Genomic DNA, 17,595 nt, shown 5'->3' with positions numbered 1-17,595 from the left:
AAGCAAGCATTATTGGAGATTAATTAACTTTCAGTTTCAGCAAGTAATTATCACTGAATAAAAAAGTTATCCTGAAATTATTCTGCTATTGTTTTGGAGAACCGATCAAATTACTAGTAGAAAGTATTCAAGTATTTAAAAAGCATTTGTTATGCAGTCAACAGAAATGCAAAAACTTGTTTCTGAGCTAAGGATTATATCGAATTGCCCTTGATTTAATGTGGTCACGTTGTCTTGTGTTTGTGACATTTCAGCTCTATTGTGATGAAATAACTGACAACAGTGCCCCTTTCTTTAGTGTTTCTCTTAAGATTTTTTTGTTTTAGAGAGTATGAATTCGATGTCATTTTAAATGTACAGCTCTTTATCACTCGAGGGAAAAGCAGAGCCATGTTATATTTAGTACTTTCATTTCTTCTGATTAAATATGAATTACTATGAAATTTTTCTCATCATCTAACACGCCATAATACGCCAACAGCTTTTTAATACACTATATAAGCACAAACTTCTGCTCTAAGAGTTTAATTTGCCCCTCTAATCCAATCACATCAACCTTATTTCTCTTATCAGAGATTCCCATTTTGAATTAAATGAGCTCATTAGTTTTAATCAAAAGCAGAGAGATCAAAACTTAAACGTAAATGCTTTAGATCAGAACTGTCAGTCAGCCGTGCAGTTCTATTTTACTAAAACACAAGATCAGAGACCCTTAGAACCAATTTTTTCTCGTAGGGATGCCAAGAGCTTGAAGATGCTATATCCATTTTTTTTTTTTTCCTCCCAAGGACAGATTATACATTTAAGGTTAGACTTAATTTAGAGTATTTTTTTTTCATCCTGGTGGAAATGGTAAAGTATGCCATTCTGCTGTTGTCTCTTTCACATTTATTGGTGCTGGTCCTTGGAGACCTGAATGAATGTGAAGCCATCACAATCCATGCAGCAAACCTGTCCTCAAAAAATTCAGCTCTGTTCAGCAATATCATCTAAGAAATAAAACTCTGAAAGGAAAGATATGTGATTCAGGGTACAGGATAGTGGAACCCTAAAACAGCAACCAGGGTCACCAGGATAGTAGCAGTACTGGTAAGATGAGGATCATAATTAATTATTATTTTTATTGTACAGTACTCTACAGTGCAGTAGTTAAAGAGTACATTAAGAAGCCACAGCATGGGTGCTTCCTGCTGTGTGAAGAAATGCTAAAATCAGCTTAACAAGTGTAGCTGTTGTAGTCCAGCACATTATGCTCTAGCACAGGCAATAAGTACAATATGTCCTCATGTGTTCTAATGGTAATTACCTAAACACACAGAAGTAATGTTAATTAAACACACAATATCTCACACTCAAAAAATGATCTGGCTGTAATACATATGTACCATTCCCAAGCAATTGAAATTAAAATTTCTCTTTCATACTCAGTTTTATGAAAGAAAGGAAAACATCTGACCTATAGTACAGTGTACTTGGCATTGACATTTTCTGAGCCCATATCACCTTATATCATAAGCTTAACATTATTTTGCTGTTACCATAATATGTACAAACCTATACATCTCTGTAAGTGAATGTTGTAAAATGTGTATAATTTTTCCAACAGACTGGAACAGTGGCTGCCATATAAATATGTATTCTGAAGTGTTTGATTTTCTTTAACAAAAAGTACTTGAGAGTGTATGTGTGAGATGGGATTAGTTACCTAAAAGTCCAGAACAGCTTATGAACAGCTTTCTGAATTTCTCTCAGGAGAGAACCATTACAGCTGATAGTACAAATCTGCGTTCAGAGTTGCACCCATCCACGGTAGATACCGTAACAATCCTAACAGTGATTGCGCATGCAGGATTTAAAAAATAGGATGTGTACAGAACACATCCATCGACGTCAGTGAGATTTACACAGGAATATACCAAATATGGTCCATTATGAGTTCTCAGGAATTGATTTTAAATGCCTATCACTCAGCCTTTTAAATTTTTTTCCAAATTATGTCAAAGGAGGCTAGCAATCTGAGGAACATCAGAATGAAACTCTGTGGCAATTTTTTTTTTTTTTTAATTTGTAATCTAAGACCTTTAAAAAGGCCTGAAATAAGCAAGGTCCGCTTGGCTTGATACTATACTAACAAAAGATATCTTTTACGCTGAAAAATAGTGCTCCTGGGCTGAATTTACTGAGTCTAAACTTACTGTTGAGTTATAAACCTCTGAAACTGTGAATTTAGAATGCTAATAATATGATAAAAGTCAATGCTCACTGCGTGTGAACGAAACACTATACACTGTCAGGCTTAGAAGTATAAAAAGTAAGTCTAGATTGTCTTTGCAAAACAGATGACTGTGTACTCTGTTGGGAAAGCACTCGCCTTTGTGTGTCCTTAAATATCTTTGGCAGATACTACTAAAGGAATAAACCTCTTCTCTTTCCACTTCCAAAACTGCTAACGCAGGATGAGATTTCTGGACACAAGGAATGTGTTGTCCATTTCAAAGGGCAGGAAGCTGCAATCCACTATACCTGTATGAAAGTATCATAAATGTTAAAATGTTAACTAAGAGCCATGGAGCCAAACGTGAAGATAGCATGAACTAGTAGCCAATTCACAAAATTATTCAGTTATCTCCTTCTAAGCATTTCTTTGTGAACAAGCTTTGTAGCTCTGATACTTCAATGGACTTTGTCTTGGGAATAATCTTGGGCCCAGACTCCACAAACCAGTCATGCACCATTTAACTTCACATGCTGGAAGAGTTCTTCTGATGTTAGTGGAATGTGTACTGGTAGATAAACACGCACATAACTGTTTGGAGGACTGGGGTCCATGGCTCTGATACTGCAGTGATCTGCAGATGTACTGTGCATCTGTGTGCAGTCTGACTACCTTAATGCTATAGAGCAAACGAGTGTGAAACAAAGCAAATAATTGCTATTACAGAGCAATAGCACAAGTACTATCCCTATGACTGATTCACAAGCACATTCAAATTCAGATAAAAAATTTGTCCCACAGGAAAAAAGAAGTTCCAAATTTGATTTATGTCTTAAATAACAAAATGATGCCAAAGCAGCCTGAATAAATATTCACCGTCTTCTGGGTTTTTTTCCTCACATGCATTAAAAATAATTGAGAGGAGAAAAATGCATTTTTGCATGCCATTGCATGCATTCTTAGACGGACCAGAAGCTACAAATATCAAGGGGTTTGAGGGGGTTGGTGGAAAAAAGGCTTATCGTTTAACATACAGGAAATTCTTGATTTGGTAGCATTTCAGGAAGTTTTCACCTGGCTTTCATTTCTCTTCCTTGAAAACAGCTGCCTGTACAGCTTTTAAGAGACATTCTCAAACACTAACTATACAGCTCTTAAAAAAACAAAACTACATACAAAATTGTAAGGGAGGTCTCACGTTATCTTCTACACTTGTAAACCTCTTCCCACATTTTCTTAAAGTCTTGTAATTCTTTGCATAGACAACTGAGAAGCATTATGTTCAGATGAACAATTAGGTAATATAAATCTATCATTTTCAGTTGGACTAGATGCATCTTTGTAAATGTTTCTATTTCTTCTGTGCAGTTTATTGCCTGTAACCAGGCATTAAAAGACTTTCTAGGAAAATTTAACCTTGAGTAGTTAACTGTCCTATTTTTTCTCATATTATTGCCTCTTAAAGTGTGTTTTTAATCAGAAAAGTGACTCACAAAAAAGCGCTGTTGCCAAGGTCATTCTCAGTAGTTTACAAATCAAATTTGATCATTTTATAAGCTAAAAGGCAGATTTTTCTATCTACTAGCCCAGCAAATACAATTCAAAAGCTTCAAGTTAAGATAATTTTAAGTGCAAGTTACTATGAAATTGTACTTAGCACTTGTGCAAATGCATGGTTTTAAATGAAGTGGGTTCAGTCTGATTGCAGGCTGAACATGGGCAAGTACTGGAAGCTAAAGCTTGGTCTAGGAAGGTGCTGAAGATTCTTGGACTATTCGGTTGAACCACTTATGCATATTTATGCACACGAGCAGCCTGCCTGGAGACCAACTGATAAGCACAGAGCTAGCAATTTCTATAGGTGGTCTCTTGGTCTCACTAGTGTGCTCAGCATCTTGCAAAATAAAGGACTATCTGAACTATTTAGTTAACATTGTGGGTGGCAAAAAAGAGGCTAGTCCATCCTTCCAAGGCAATACTATTTCTAAAAGGAGCTGCAGGAATAATATTTTTTGCTCTAAGCTGTCCCAGTTCTAAACAGGAACTTGAATTCCTGAATAACCAGATTTGGGGCTGAAATTCATGGTACTTGTATCTAACTTGGTAAGACTCTTAAAGTTTCTGGTTTGTTATTTACTGAAAAGCTGAAGAAGTTAAGAATTGGGTCCCAGGCTTCTGGTGACTTATTTCCCTTCTTTCATTTACACAGAGGGAATAACGCTGGGTTCTGGCCAAGGCCTTACTGAAAAGGGGAAGGCTCAGGGCAGTTCTTCCAAAAGAAATGGAAAGAAGGATGACTTCCTCTAAAGAATTTATTGCTAGGTAATATTTTCAGACAAGATAACAAACTGTTATTTCTTGTCATTCTACCTCCAAGATGAAGACAATTCACTTTTCATGACCTATAAGCCTATTAGAAATTCAAAGGCATTAAAACTTTAAATCCTATCAGACTTCTGTTGAAAGCTGGTTCTTTTAATGGTTTTGTTTAGTTGTTTTTTTTCTTTCTCACTCCTCTAAATTTTCCAGATCTAACAATTGATAAGACGGGCTGGCATCTCAGATTGTTTCTGATAGGTTGTCATTATATAAAACACTTAATTTTTTACAACTAATCTGACATTGAAGCCTTACATATATATTTACTTCATATTTTTAAATAATATTTAAAAATTATATCTATATTTACATATAGAGATATGATTGGTTTTATAATCAAAATCTGTAATTACTGGGCTATGGTCCACATGTGATGGTGCACACTGTTGAGCATAGAAGTTTGAAACTGGGAGAACAAGACTAACTGAGATATATACAGCATATCTTTTTAATGTGATAAAAGTACATGCGTTCAGGCAAAAGTCGTCGGTGAATTAGGAGTGAATTTAGATGCAACAGGCAGAAAAGTATGAGACCATGTTTAATACCTGATCCGCATTATACACTGTGGATTTACAAGAATTTGGATATTATACAGGGATCTGTTGACTTGAACTGTTTGGCCACAATACAGTGTAGTTAATATTTTTAATTTGCATAGCTAACCCTGACTTTTTGATTTGTTAAAAATTGACTCCTGATGCTTAACTATATAAAATTTAATGGGACAAACTATTAGAAATGCTTTAAGAACAGTTCCTTCATTTCAAGGTGTAATTCTAAGTGACCAAAGGCTTAATTCAGTTGCCCACATATAGGTCTACAGCATTCTTGTGAGCTGCCCCACAGTGTCTGAGAAGTGTACAGGAATGGCAGTTTCAAACAGGACCTCCAGAAGATCCACATCAAGTAGCACAAGTTCCCTATCTTTGGGAAACTTAAGCCACTAGAGCCTGATCCCATTTAAGTAAGTAGGAATACTATGAAAAGACTTGGATCAAGTTCCTGATTATTATTTTATAATTTTTAGCATTCTGTGTGGCCTGTTGCTTAGAGCTTTGTTTGCAGGTTGCACATGCCAACATTCAGTCTTGTTTATGTGGTTACACCAGACTTTGAAATGTGCTTGTGTTATTCCCCAAAATACACCAGACTTAACATTAACCACAGACAAAAGTAAGCCAGAATTCTCTAAAGGAACTTAATGCTGTTTTGTCAATGGATAAGCAAGACTGTGCATGCAATTACTGGCAAAATAAGTTATAGTTTCACATAACTACCATACATATACAAACAACACAACTTTAATGTGCAAACTATATTTGTCTGTGACTGTTAATGCTCAGTTTGCAGGTTTTACAAGTGCAAACGCTACTACGTGCACACTATATTTTTGGGCACAGAAGAGACTGCACTTGCAGACAAATAAGCCATGTTTTGAAAAGTTATCCTGTAGTGTTACAAATAATTAGTTTACCCTGCTTATTTTTCAATCCAGACTAGGCCCATGTGCTGGCTGTAGTTATGCAGGACAAACTAAAGTACAAACTCATTGACAGGCTTTCCCTATTATTATACAGAGAAATTTTTGAATGTTCTATTACCCTTGCAGAACCAAAGTAATCTGAACTACTCTTTATTGGACTAAGAAGTACTACTTTATTGAATCCCTCTCAAAGTTTCCATTCTTCTTCTTCTACATCTCCTTCTATTTCTTCTTCTTCTTGTCCTAGTCTAGGAACATGTCTTATCAAGCTATTAATTCCCAACATACGCAATTTACTTCCCATGTAAACTTTACCCACAAAATTCTTTATATATCTGGTAAAATATAGAATGAGTTAGGTGCCAGGATAGAGCTATAAATAAAGTGTGGCCAGGGTGAAGCTATGAATAAGATTTTTGTTACTCCTATAATGTTGAAAGACAGATTTTACAACAAATTTTGGTAGGTCAGTGATCTATGAAATATATAGAGCTTTTTCTGCCTGTTTGAAAACAACATAGTAAAGATTTGCTATTAACAGAACTAATCATGGTAGGAAACTTTAACTCTGAAAAAGCCTTTGGAAATGTTACAGTCTACTGGGCTTCAATCCATTATCTAAACACTCGCAAATATATCCACATTCATCCAATAGACCAGAACAACTCGCAAAGAGCTGTTATGGTCCAGTGAGTGGAGTGGTACATAAACCATACTGCATATGAAGCTCAAACTTCCTTCTACATTTTTATACTTAAAGTTAATTTATTTTAAGCAACGGAATAAATAATCTGACCTGAGCTGTTGGCTTGGTTTCACGTGAGGTCAGCAACACTCATAAATTTTCAAAGTTCAGTGACAGTCCCCAAGAAAATTAGCACTGTGGTATCATTTCCCTACTGTTTACTTGCATTGCAGCAATTTTAATAAAATTTGAAACAGAACACATTCAATGGCTAGGGAAGGTCCTGATGTTAGAAGAGTACAGGATCATAAGTAATAGCACATCTATCCTGTTAGGGAATGGGTATGGAGAAAAAAAACTGGGAAATGAGGAAAGAGCAAAGGAAAAGGAAGGACCCTGACTAGTTTTGAGGGTAAAAACTTCACTGAATTCCCTGAGACCTTTATGGGCCTGTGAGGAATACAGGATTAGACACTAAATCTCCTTTGAGATGTGTCTGGTTTCCACAACTTAAATGATCATTATCCTTACTGAGCAACTTCTTATGAACAATTTTGAGCATTTTGTTTCAGCACAAAACTGCCATTAAATGCTGATGCTGTTCCCCATCTTTCATGCCCTAGAAGGATCAACTGAGGGTATTTTTTCTCTCCTGCTAGTTTTCTGCTCTTGCCTAGTAACTTGTGAATCATTAACTGACACTCCAGAGCATAGCTGTGAAAATAACTGTGGTTCAGAGCTGCCAATAATGGCCTACTAAAGTTCCTTCCCAGCACATGGCATAAACCCCTCCCCCAACAAACATTAAAAAGTCCCTTCTGATGTTGCCTAACATTGCCAGCCTGCTTGGGCTTAAAAAAGCACAATAAAGAGGTTGCTTTCCAGATTTTCATATGCCAAATGGGAGGTGCTTTTTGGCGTAGCTTTTCCCTGAGGGAAAGAAGAGCAGCAGAGTTACCTCATGCTGCTCAGTTGATGTGTGGATGATCCCACTCCAGGGAAACATACACAAGTGTCAAAGTCAAGCTGCAGCTAGTAGATGTTTCTGTACTCAGCAACTAAGAAGTAGGAAAGTTCAAGAGAAAAAACGGAGTATCATAAAGATAGTCTTTAAGAACACATGACATCCAGCAAAAGCTATTATGCAGCAGCCTGCGTATGCCAAGGAACAAACAGTATGAATGCAAAAAGTGAGTGTTTTAAATCTTAGTGGAATACCCCCGTAAATATAGCCACTTGAGGAATCTATTTCTTCAGAAAATACCTTTTGTGCTGCTGGGATATTTGGGGGATTCTATTTTCAATACCTGTGTTCTGGATCTAGTGGAGCAATGCTTTTATCACGACTATAAAATGGTTATGAGCCAATTCCTCATATAAAACAGTCAGTAACAGTGGGGTTTTTTTATGACAAACATGATGTCAGACAAAGGGCATCAGGACTTAGTCTTTGTACTACAATACAAAATAACAATACATAAACACCTTTGTGAAAGCAGCTTGAAACCCCATGTTTTCTATTAAAAAGTCATGTTCAATCTTCACTGTTGATAGAACAGAATAGCTAACACAGAGAACATTGTATATCAGAAAGGTCAATAGTTATTATGAGCTACAAATATATTTTTTTCCATCCTTCAGGCTGTTTAGCGCATATCACAGCATGAGCAGCTGTCTTCTTTAATGCTTTTAAAATTAGAATCCCAAAGAGGAAGAAAAAATTACATTTGCAATGATTGCTCTTTGCTTTTGTAAGTTTACTTTAATACACTATTTTATATACATGAATCTTCCATGCAGCCTAACCAAGGGGCAGTAACTGGTTGCTAGTATCTACTGGATTGCTATATCAATGTGTATAGAATCCTGCCAAAAAATCACTTTGCACAAATTGTGTAACCTTGCTGAATAACCTTTCTAGAAAAGTACGTAGCTACCGGGCATATGTTTAAACCAAGCAAGCATACATGTACAAACACAGACTGATCATTACTAATGGCGAACGCTTACTGGTTTAGCAGCGATAAACACAGAGGACCATCTGACCTACCACTTCATGTTCACATGCTGAAAATGGCAAAAAAAGGGTGGTAAGATTGGGGCATTATTTGACCTCTTATTTTTTCCAAACATGGTAAGTATCTGGGTACATCTTTGCTAACAGTGAACAGCTACTTAAAACTGCAAACAGGTTTCCATTCTGTTCTTTGGATTTCAGTGATGGGGGCCCTACCAAGCTGTTCCCTTTTCCAAGTTTGAACCTTATCTGGATGTGTATTGGTGTGTCAAATGTAAACTGGTATTTTATAAATATTTTGAAGTATGGAAGGCAAGAAATAATTTTCTTTACAAAACAACTTTTTAACTAATTTAGAATGGTTAAATAATAAAAAAATGAGGAGTTAAAAGCTCCATGTTGTCGAGGGAAAATGAATGTAATTGGTGAGAAGAATGTTTTCCCCATAGGGTTTAATGTTTGGCTCACAGATAACTTCATTACTGGACAGTGGCAAGAAGTACAGTGCTAAGCATCATGACAATATATAGATTCTTTGGGGGATAAAGGGAAACGCTGCAGATTTTGCAGGATGTGCAGAAAGTCCTGGTCTAATGTACCCTAGGAACTACTTTTTCTAGCTGCACAGCTTCACAGTTCAGAAAACAGTGAAGCAACACTTTTAAAATGTCAGAAAACATATAATTTCATATACTCAGATAGAATCTACTTATCCATGTCAAAAACCAGTGTGACTAACACTGTTATTTTTAAAGAAAAAGAATAATGGAAAAAATAAAGCAATATAGACTTTCCCATCCCTTGCCCCAAACAAGTAACACTATAAAAAATCCCGTGAATGTAACTATTACTTAAACATGAAAATACTTATGTCCTTAGCACTCTGCATCCAAATTTATTTCAGAATGCTATTAACATTTCCATCATCACAAGATTCACTGTGCAACTGTTCCCTCTCATCTGTCATACAGAAACTGCATGACCCAGTCAAGGCTAGGCAGAACCAGGCAGGCTGCTAATCCTGCTGCTGCTGTGGAACTTGCTAGAACAGCTGGAGTGGCAGGGAGCTGATGCTATTGGGATGTACTGCTTGGTTGGTAACACTTCCAGCAGCAGCCTTCACCTCCAACACTCATGTTCCTGGCTGCAGAAGGGGTAAGAAGCCCAACTATCCAGGTTTTTCTATAGCTTTGTACCTTATTAGTACCGCTTTCTTGTTACAGTATTTCCTCCTCAGGGTAGCATATTAAATTAAAATAGGGCAACAATATTCCTAAAATAGACTGAGAGAGTTCTTACAGAGATAAGTTAGCATTTATAGATTTCTTTGCTTATGCAGAATTTACAAAAAAGCCTAAAATGATGACAAGCACTATACTATTGAAATTCAAAGAGAGTTGAGAACGGGTATTTCCAAAAATTACAGACCTGAGCCTGCTGAAAACAAATACCTAACAGTAGTTCCAGTGGGCTGCAGCCATGCATTATTCCTAGGAAACAACTCAAATTATTTTGTGAAACAAATGTCAAATGAACCGGACATCTTACTTTTATTATATTTTTTCCCCTTTATTTATTTATTTTGCATTGTGGAGTTAAGAAGGTTTTTGACAGACACAATCAGAATCTGTCATATTACACAGGAAACAGCATTTTAAAAATCAGTCCACAGTGCAGGTATTTTGGCAGATTTATCACAAGGCTTGAATGGTAAATACTTAACAGAAGGAATTCTGGTTTTTGCTTTATTTTAACAATGGGAACAATGACTTCTTTTCCCCCTAATGACCCTTCAATTCAAGTTTTGAGCAAAATAAAGCAAAAAACCAAAATAATAGGAATAAGATCATCAATAATAATTGCTCATCCTTTTTTGTTAGCCCATTTTTCTATCTCCAGTGTTTGCAAACTGCTTAAGATGGAGAGTGATCATTTAGACACAGGCAGAACACGGTATGATTGGCAAAATTTCCATGGTACAGTATTTCCTGAATTTTTCTCAGTTAAAATTTTTCTACATTGTATTTTCACAACCCTGGAGCTTGCACTGTTTCTTTTTCCTCCAAGTCTAAAGATCACCCCATGGATTAACAAATGATTGAGGATTCTCTCTTAAAAGACTCTTTAAAAAACTGTCAGAATCAGCCTGAGACAAAGATTTATTATGAACTATTTAAAGGGCTTAATATATGTATCCCCAAAGAGCCCTTGGAGCAAACTAAAAAGGAAGAATGGAATTCTCAAAGAATGGGAAAAATCTCCAATGCCCCACTTTCTTCACACCATGATTACTGTTTACTCAAAGGATAAAATGCCTAACCTGTCACATGAAGTCTTCAGAAGCCATATTACTGCTGATGTACAGTAAAAAACCAAAACAATGAGCCTCGACAGTAATATGCCTAAGAAAGGCAGCTGTAATTTGCTTTCTAACCTGTTCACTAACACACTAATGTGGATACATCTTGTAGAAAGAGCTGATCTCCTGACCCAGACAGCAATCAAACAACTGCCAGAGTGTTTGCTGTCACACAAGCTGTGACCATTACCTTAATTATACGTTACCATGTAACAAACCTTCCCTAATGAGAAACTCTTCTCCCACCTGTGTGCCAGCTAACCCTTCTGTCCTTGAAGAGTACCACTGCAGATGATTTCAATTTGAAATTTGAAAAGCATATTCATATGCATTCCTTCCAATAGATAAAAATATTGCATACTTTAACAAGGTTAGTTGCTTTACTAGAGTGCCAAGACAATAAAAAATACAGACTTATACTAAAGAAATGGAATTAGAGAGAAACATACCGTAATACTGGTAAATTTTAAGCAAAACTGGATCTGACCTTTGACTTTATGTCCCTATATAAATATATCCATCTTTACATATTCTTTTCTGTTTACAGATGTATATAAAATACTTTTACATTGACATTTTTCACTTTGTGCCTTAAAACCAGGAATTGTACCTGGATTCATGGTTTACACAAATGCCTGCTTTCCCTCTCTGATACCAACTTCCAGCAGGTTACATTTTTTCTTCTCTTCTAGTTTTTATCTCCTTTTACAGCATTGTATGTTCTTCTATTGTCTGATATTTAGGACATTTCCATTCACATTACAATTTACAGGACAGCATATCCTTATGAACAAATAAAAGATAATTTCTCTCTTCACAGAAGTTACCTGTGTTCTACCTCAGATGCAGTATTGGGAAAAAGAAGGAAAGAATGAGGTTTAGGAATCTGTCTTCAGTTTTGGCCTATCTGGGTTATTAGTCTCTTCCTATAGGACAGTTACAACATTTTAGCTGTTCATGCTAAATGCACACCTAAACTAAGCAAATCAGTGGAAAGCATCTGCAGACTCTCTATCTGCTATATGTTTTACTTGAATAGTGAGTGTTAGTGTAGAAAGACTTAAAAATGCAGCTACTACGTCAAACGAAGATCAGGAGGAAGATGAGAGGGACCTAAATAGCAATCAGAGCAGACAACTGAACAACAGAGCAAGAGATGGAATTTCATGCTCACAAGTGCAAGATGTAGCATACTTTCAAAGAAACTACTGTATATTGAGGAGTTTTAAATAACTATAACTAGGCAATAAAAGGAAATGGAAATATCTTACTGAAAACATCTGCTTTGTATGGAGACTGTTATGACTAAAAACTTAAATGAGATGTTAGAACACCATAAAAATGAACCTAAAATTAATAAAGAAAATATACAATGCCATTATGTAAATTTATAGTCTAAGCTTTACACTGAGTATTGTGTTCAGTTTTGGTTGTCTGCTATTAAAAAAGAGAATAATGGAAACTGAAAAACTCTAGTAGAAGGACATCTGAAGAGAGATTAATGAGATTATAAATATTTAGCTTTGAGAGCAGATAAATAAGAAGTGATGTGCAAAAGGTACATAAAATAATGAATGATACAAAGATGATAATACAAGCACAAGATTTCCAATAAATTGAAAGGAAAACACATTTTGAGCTGATAAAGACAAAATGATAAAACTAAATATTTTTTCCCCCACAACATCTAATCTATGCAATTTGCAATCAGTATATATATAAAAGAACTTCAAAAGAAGAACTAAATATCTACGAGGTTAATAAGAATAACCATGCTACACCATGTATAATAAAATTTTCATGAGATATGAAGTGTCATGCTTCAATTTACATGGTACAGTTACTATTCTGTAGATTTTACATGTGATTTGGAAATATTTGGAACCAGATACTCTAAAAGACAAGCTAGTGGGCTAGATAGACAATGTTCACTCATATATTATATGAATTCCTGTGTTCCTAAGAAATTTATCTTCCATATAAAGATCTGTGGCATGAGATGCTTCACTTGTTTATTCATCCACCACCAGGTTTAAAATTCTCCAGTGGTTTCTAAGTAATCAGTAGCACAGAAAAAAAGTGGAGTCTCTCCAGAAGGAATAAACAACTCCTTGACCTTCTCTTCCCTTCATTTGCTGGCTTTCAACTGGAACATTCAGATGCACTTTCTGAAGAAGTTAAAAGCAGTAACATAAAGCTGATTTGTATTAAGGTAGGAGTAAATTCTGAAACTAAGGAGATCTGTGGTGAATGTCTTGCCAGTGGTTCTCTTTGAGTATTGAAAAATTCAAGTACTTTCAGTTGAAGTCATTACAGGTCCTTGAATGGACTTAACATTAAGTGCAGCATCTCTCAATAACTGAGAAACTCCATCCTCCAGCTGGCCTAAGATGGCTGCCTTTGCTGCTTGTACCTTATACATTCAAAACGTTCTCTATGTTTTCCCCACTCTACTACTTACATGACAGAAAGCCACTTGCAAAGCTTACCCATTACCATTATGGGATTGTTCATGAAGACTCTATGATGAAGTCCATTTCCTCAATCTTTACAGATAATCTTTAAAGTTAAAAGATTGTTATTACATAGTTTGTATAAGAATGAAAGCTTTATAGAGAATAATAATCAGACCGTTTTCAAAGACATTATATCAGAGATGTAGCGTATTATATATTGTAATCAAAGTTTTGCTGTCAGATTATATTCTGTATATTAAAAATATTATTATAATAATTTTAATTTAATCCTGGTGCATTTTTATTGGATAGTTATAAGGTAATCTGGGAAGACTATAAATCTTACATGCAAATACATGTGTGTCTTGCTACGAAAAATACAAACTGTAACAGTGAAATGAACATGTCTTAATTAAATATTGCATAAGTAAGTTCCTATATACTGCAAAATATGACTCATAATGTGAAAGTACTTTTCAAAGCCAAAAGGTGATATAAGACCAACAGTGATCCACATTCTCTTTACACTCTCTTACTGGTTTAGTCATGACATAGCTCATTATACGGTTCACTGTTCTATGGGAAAAAAGTTTTCTATGTCAAGACATTTAACTTCAGAATGACTTTGTTTAAGTGATATTTATATTGCAATACAAAAGAAAACCCATATCTCTAAAGAGCTTTTGTTAAAGAAAGTGTGTATTTTCCTATTTAGGCACCCCAAATTCACCTAGAAAATCCCACTACAGTGCAAATAGTATTTTCATATAAGAAATGTTAGTAGCTGCTTAATATAATCAGGTGTTGGAATAATGATAATGATTACCTCATCATATTGGTAATTTTTGCATTCTGTTGGCAAATTTTGCTTTTGCTAACATGATGCAAAAGTTGTTAATATAATGAGTCTCGTTGTATTAGCAACTTTCTATCACATTAACAAAGATTAAATTTGCTAATGTAATATGACAGTCACTGACATCAGATTAGTGCAGAGATCAAAATCTCTGTAGACCTCCAAAAGGTAATGCTGAACATGTAAGCAATGCTCATTTGTTTTTCCTTTGTTAGCTATACTTTGAGTGCCTTAAGTGTCACATCCATCTACACTCACTGAATGTTCTCCAGGAAGGTCCATTTTATTGAACACTAATGGAGCCATGAGACAATGATTAACTTCTGATGCAAAATCATGAACCATAAAGTTTCCTTGTTAGAAGATAAGTGACTCATGCAAATGGATCAGCTGATATCTACACAACGTAGAGATGTGCGTTCATAAAAACTGACATTAGTAATACTGCTGATTAATTTATATAGGACCATCTATGATGAGCATACTGATGTTTACACAAATATCAAAACAGATACAGCAAACATCCTTGGACTACATTGCTCGTGGGGGTCTCCCAAAACAGATTTCACAAGTTAGAAAGAGTTTATGGCATAAATGCCACAACATTAATAAATGACAAACAGCAGAACTCAGCCTGAATACAATGATTATCTTTGTCCATGCTTGTATACCACAATGTCAAAATGGATGCACAGCCCCAATTCACACCTGCACAAGTGACTTGGGAAGCAAGATATGCTTAGGCATGCATATATCAAGGAAGATTAAGAGGCTTTAGCCATGTCAATGTTCCCTGGCTTTTGCTGCAGCACTGTACCATTCACATTCCTGGGGTAATGCTTCTACTGGCTTTCGGCTCCCTGTCCCAGACTTCAAACGTGAGGAGCCAAAGAGAAGCTGCAGCACTATGTGAGAATGGAAGTATAGGGCCCTCTTCTTCTCAGAGGAAGCCTAACCTTGCCTAAATGGTCTGACTTTAATGAGCAGCTGAGTCACATGCTAAGTTAAAAAAGAGTTGCAATGGACTGTTACTACAAGAGAGCTTTAGAAGTGGAGTTTGCTCTCACCTTCCATTTTGACTCTTTTATGTCAAGCCACATACCAGTTCCTACGGTCTGGGAGGTATTACTCTTATGTCCTCTCTTAGAGCAACCTACAAAATAAAGTACCCCTTCCTGAAGTCTGCATGCCTCCAGTGTTGGGATTTAATGTACTACAACATGTGGGTGCCTGAATGCAATTCTGGTTTGACAAAAGTGAAAATGAAATGCAACAGTTAGTCTACACAACAACTATTTACAGTAGCAAGCAATTAAACACCACTAAAATATTCTGAGGAGAAAGAACAGCTGCTTGTCTACAGTCTGGAGTTGAAAACCATGGTATCAGAAAGACAGTAGACATAGGCTTTTGATGAATAACCTCAGCACAGACTCATGCAAAGAATGACAAGCATTTGGTATATAGTCTCTGTCTTCCTTGCAGAAAAATCACCAGTAAATTCAGTCCATACAATGTAGTCCCTGAAGAAAAAGGGGAAAGGTAAAAGCAAGCAGGATTCTTGCAGAACAAAGCTGCTGAGTAAACCACGAACCCAGTAAGTAAACTTGAGAACTGCGCAGATAAGACATGTTCCAAGTTTTGATTTGCTTTATGCTTGATTTGCTTTTATAGCCAATGAATCAGTTTTGTGGTCAAAAGATTAAAAAGTTAGAATTAGCACATAAGAATCAAGTCCTAGATACAGTGACACAACCACAGGTACCATAATCAGATTTGTAAGTAAAGGAAGGGGCTGAAGAGGGAGCTAGATATTTAACAAGGCTCATCTGAAGAGTATGCCTTTTGACATCAGAAAAATTTAAAACTGGATTCACAGCTCTATGTTAATATGTAATTTTCTTTTACTGTAAACAGCAGGCTGAACTGAAGAAAAATCTAGTTTTGTGTTAAACTGTATTTCAGTTCATAGTACTAAAATATCATGAGTTTTCCATTTCTTTTCCTTCAGTTCTTGGGATGTGATTTCTGTGAACAACTGTTTAATTAGAAGACCATTTCTTTCAGGGGAAGTGTATAAGTGAAGCCCTAACCACTTATTGTTACGAACAGCATGTGGTTTTTTTCTTTGCTAGAGCAGTATTTCTGGAGCTGATTTGTGACTGAATTCTAACACGGCAAACTGTATTCTGCTGATCTAAATTTCACTGGCACAGTTTTCTTTTTTGTGTGTGTGTAGGAATCGTATTCTGTCTTGCCCAGTTTTATTTGACTCTGACAGTTCACAGCTGAGCAGTTCAGAGGAATACACAGCTTCCTTAATGCACCTCATTTGACAATAGCAGGACCTGATCCTGCAAGTCAGCTTTAAAATTGCACGTGGAAGCTGTCATGGAAATCACGTGAAAGATTAATTGGTTCTCACCATTTCTGAAAATTAGGTCACTTATTTAGGACATTAAAAAGAACTTAGGAGTTATGACTTGAGGCACACATTACATTTTTTTTGCCAGTGTAGTCCCCTTTCCTAATGCATAGAAATAGATTCATAATAATGTAATTCTAATAAACCAATCTGTCTTAAAAGGTTCCTTTACAGGCGTATTTCTTTATACAACTCTTTATGTTTATGTTGAACTGTATGAATGATGATGGGCCTTTTCACAAAGCTTCCATAATGCCAAAGATCTTTGGATTGAGCACAAGAAAATTTAGGTCATACAGGGATAGCACCATGAAGCAACAAAAGCCAAAACCAGGGCAGAAACCCTTATGACATGCATCATGGCAACAGGGGCAGGGGTTTGAGGAATATATTGTATTATCCTAAGGCACAGAGGCAGAGGGGTGCAAGAGGAGCAAGAGAAAGAAAGCAATTTGCTGATATTTTTTTCCCTTGTGTGCTTTGTACCACATAATTGCTGAATGCGTAGTGCACAATTCTACTCTGCCGTTTTCAAAGTTTAGCCTGTTTGTGTAATTTCCCTGTCCCAATGACAAGCCCCATGTATCTCCACGGATTAGTAGAGGATTGTGTAAAGGGGATGCTCAGGTCCTTCTGCTCCAGTGCCACATATTGCCTCACACTTGAGCCACTGGAGAATCTCTGTTGGGGGCAGTAGTACCAGGACCGATGTCATCT

General features: G+C 36.1%; 1 protein-coding gene across 2 annotated transcripts in view; it reads right to left on the bottom strand.

Annotated features, from left to right (window-relative positions):
• Positions 1-17,595, bottom strand: part of NPAS3 (neuronal PAS domain protein 3) — a 623,184-nt gene that overhangs the window by 62,246 nt on the left and 543,343 nt on the right. The gene's annotated exons all lie outside the window — the stretch shown is intronic.

Source organism: Strix uralensis, chromosome 4 (genome assembly GCF_047716275.1).
Source record: "Strix uralensis isolate ZFMK-TIS-50842 chromosome 4, bStrUra1, whole genome shotgun sequence".
In the NCBI taxonomy this organism is placed as follows: Eukaryota; Metazoa; Chordata; class Aves; order Strigiformes; family Strigidae; genus Strix; species Strix uralensis.
Note: the sequence above shows the minus strand (reverse complement) of the source record. Positions and strands in the feature narration are given on the sequence as shown.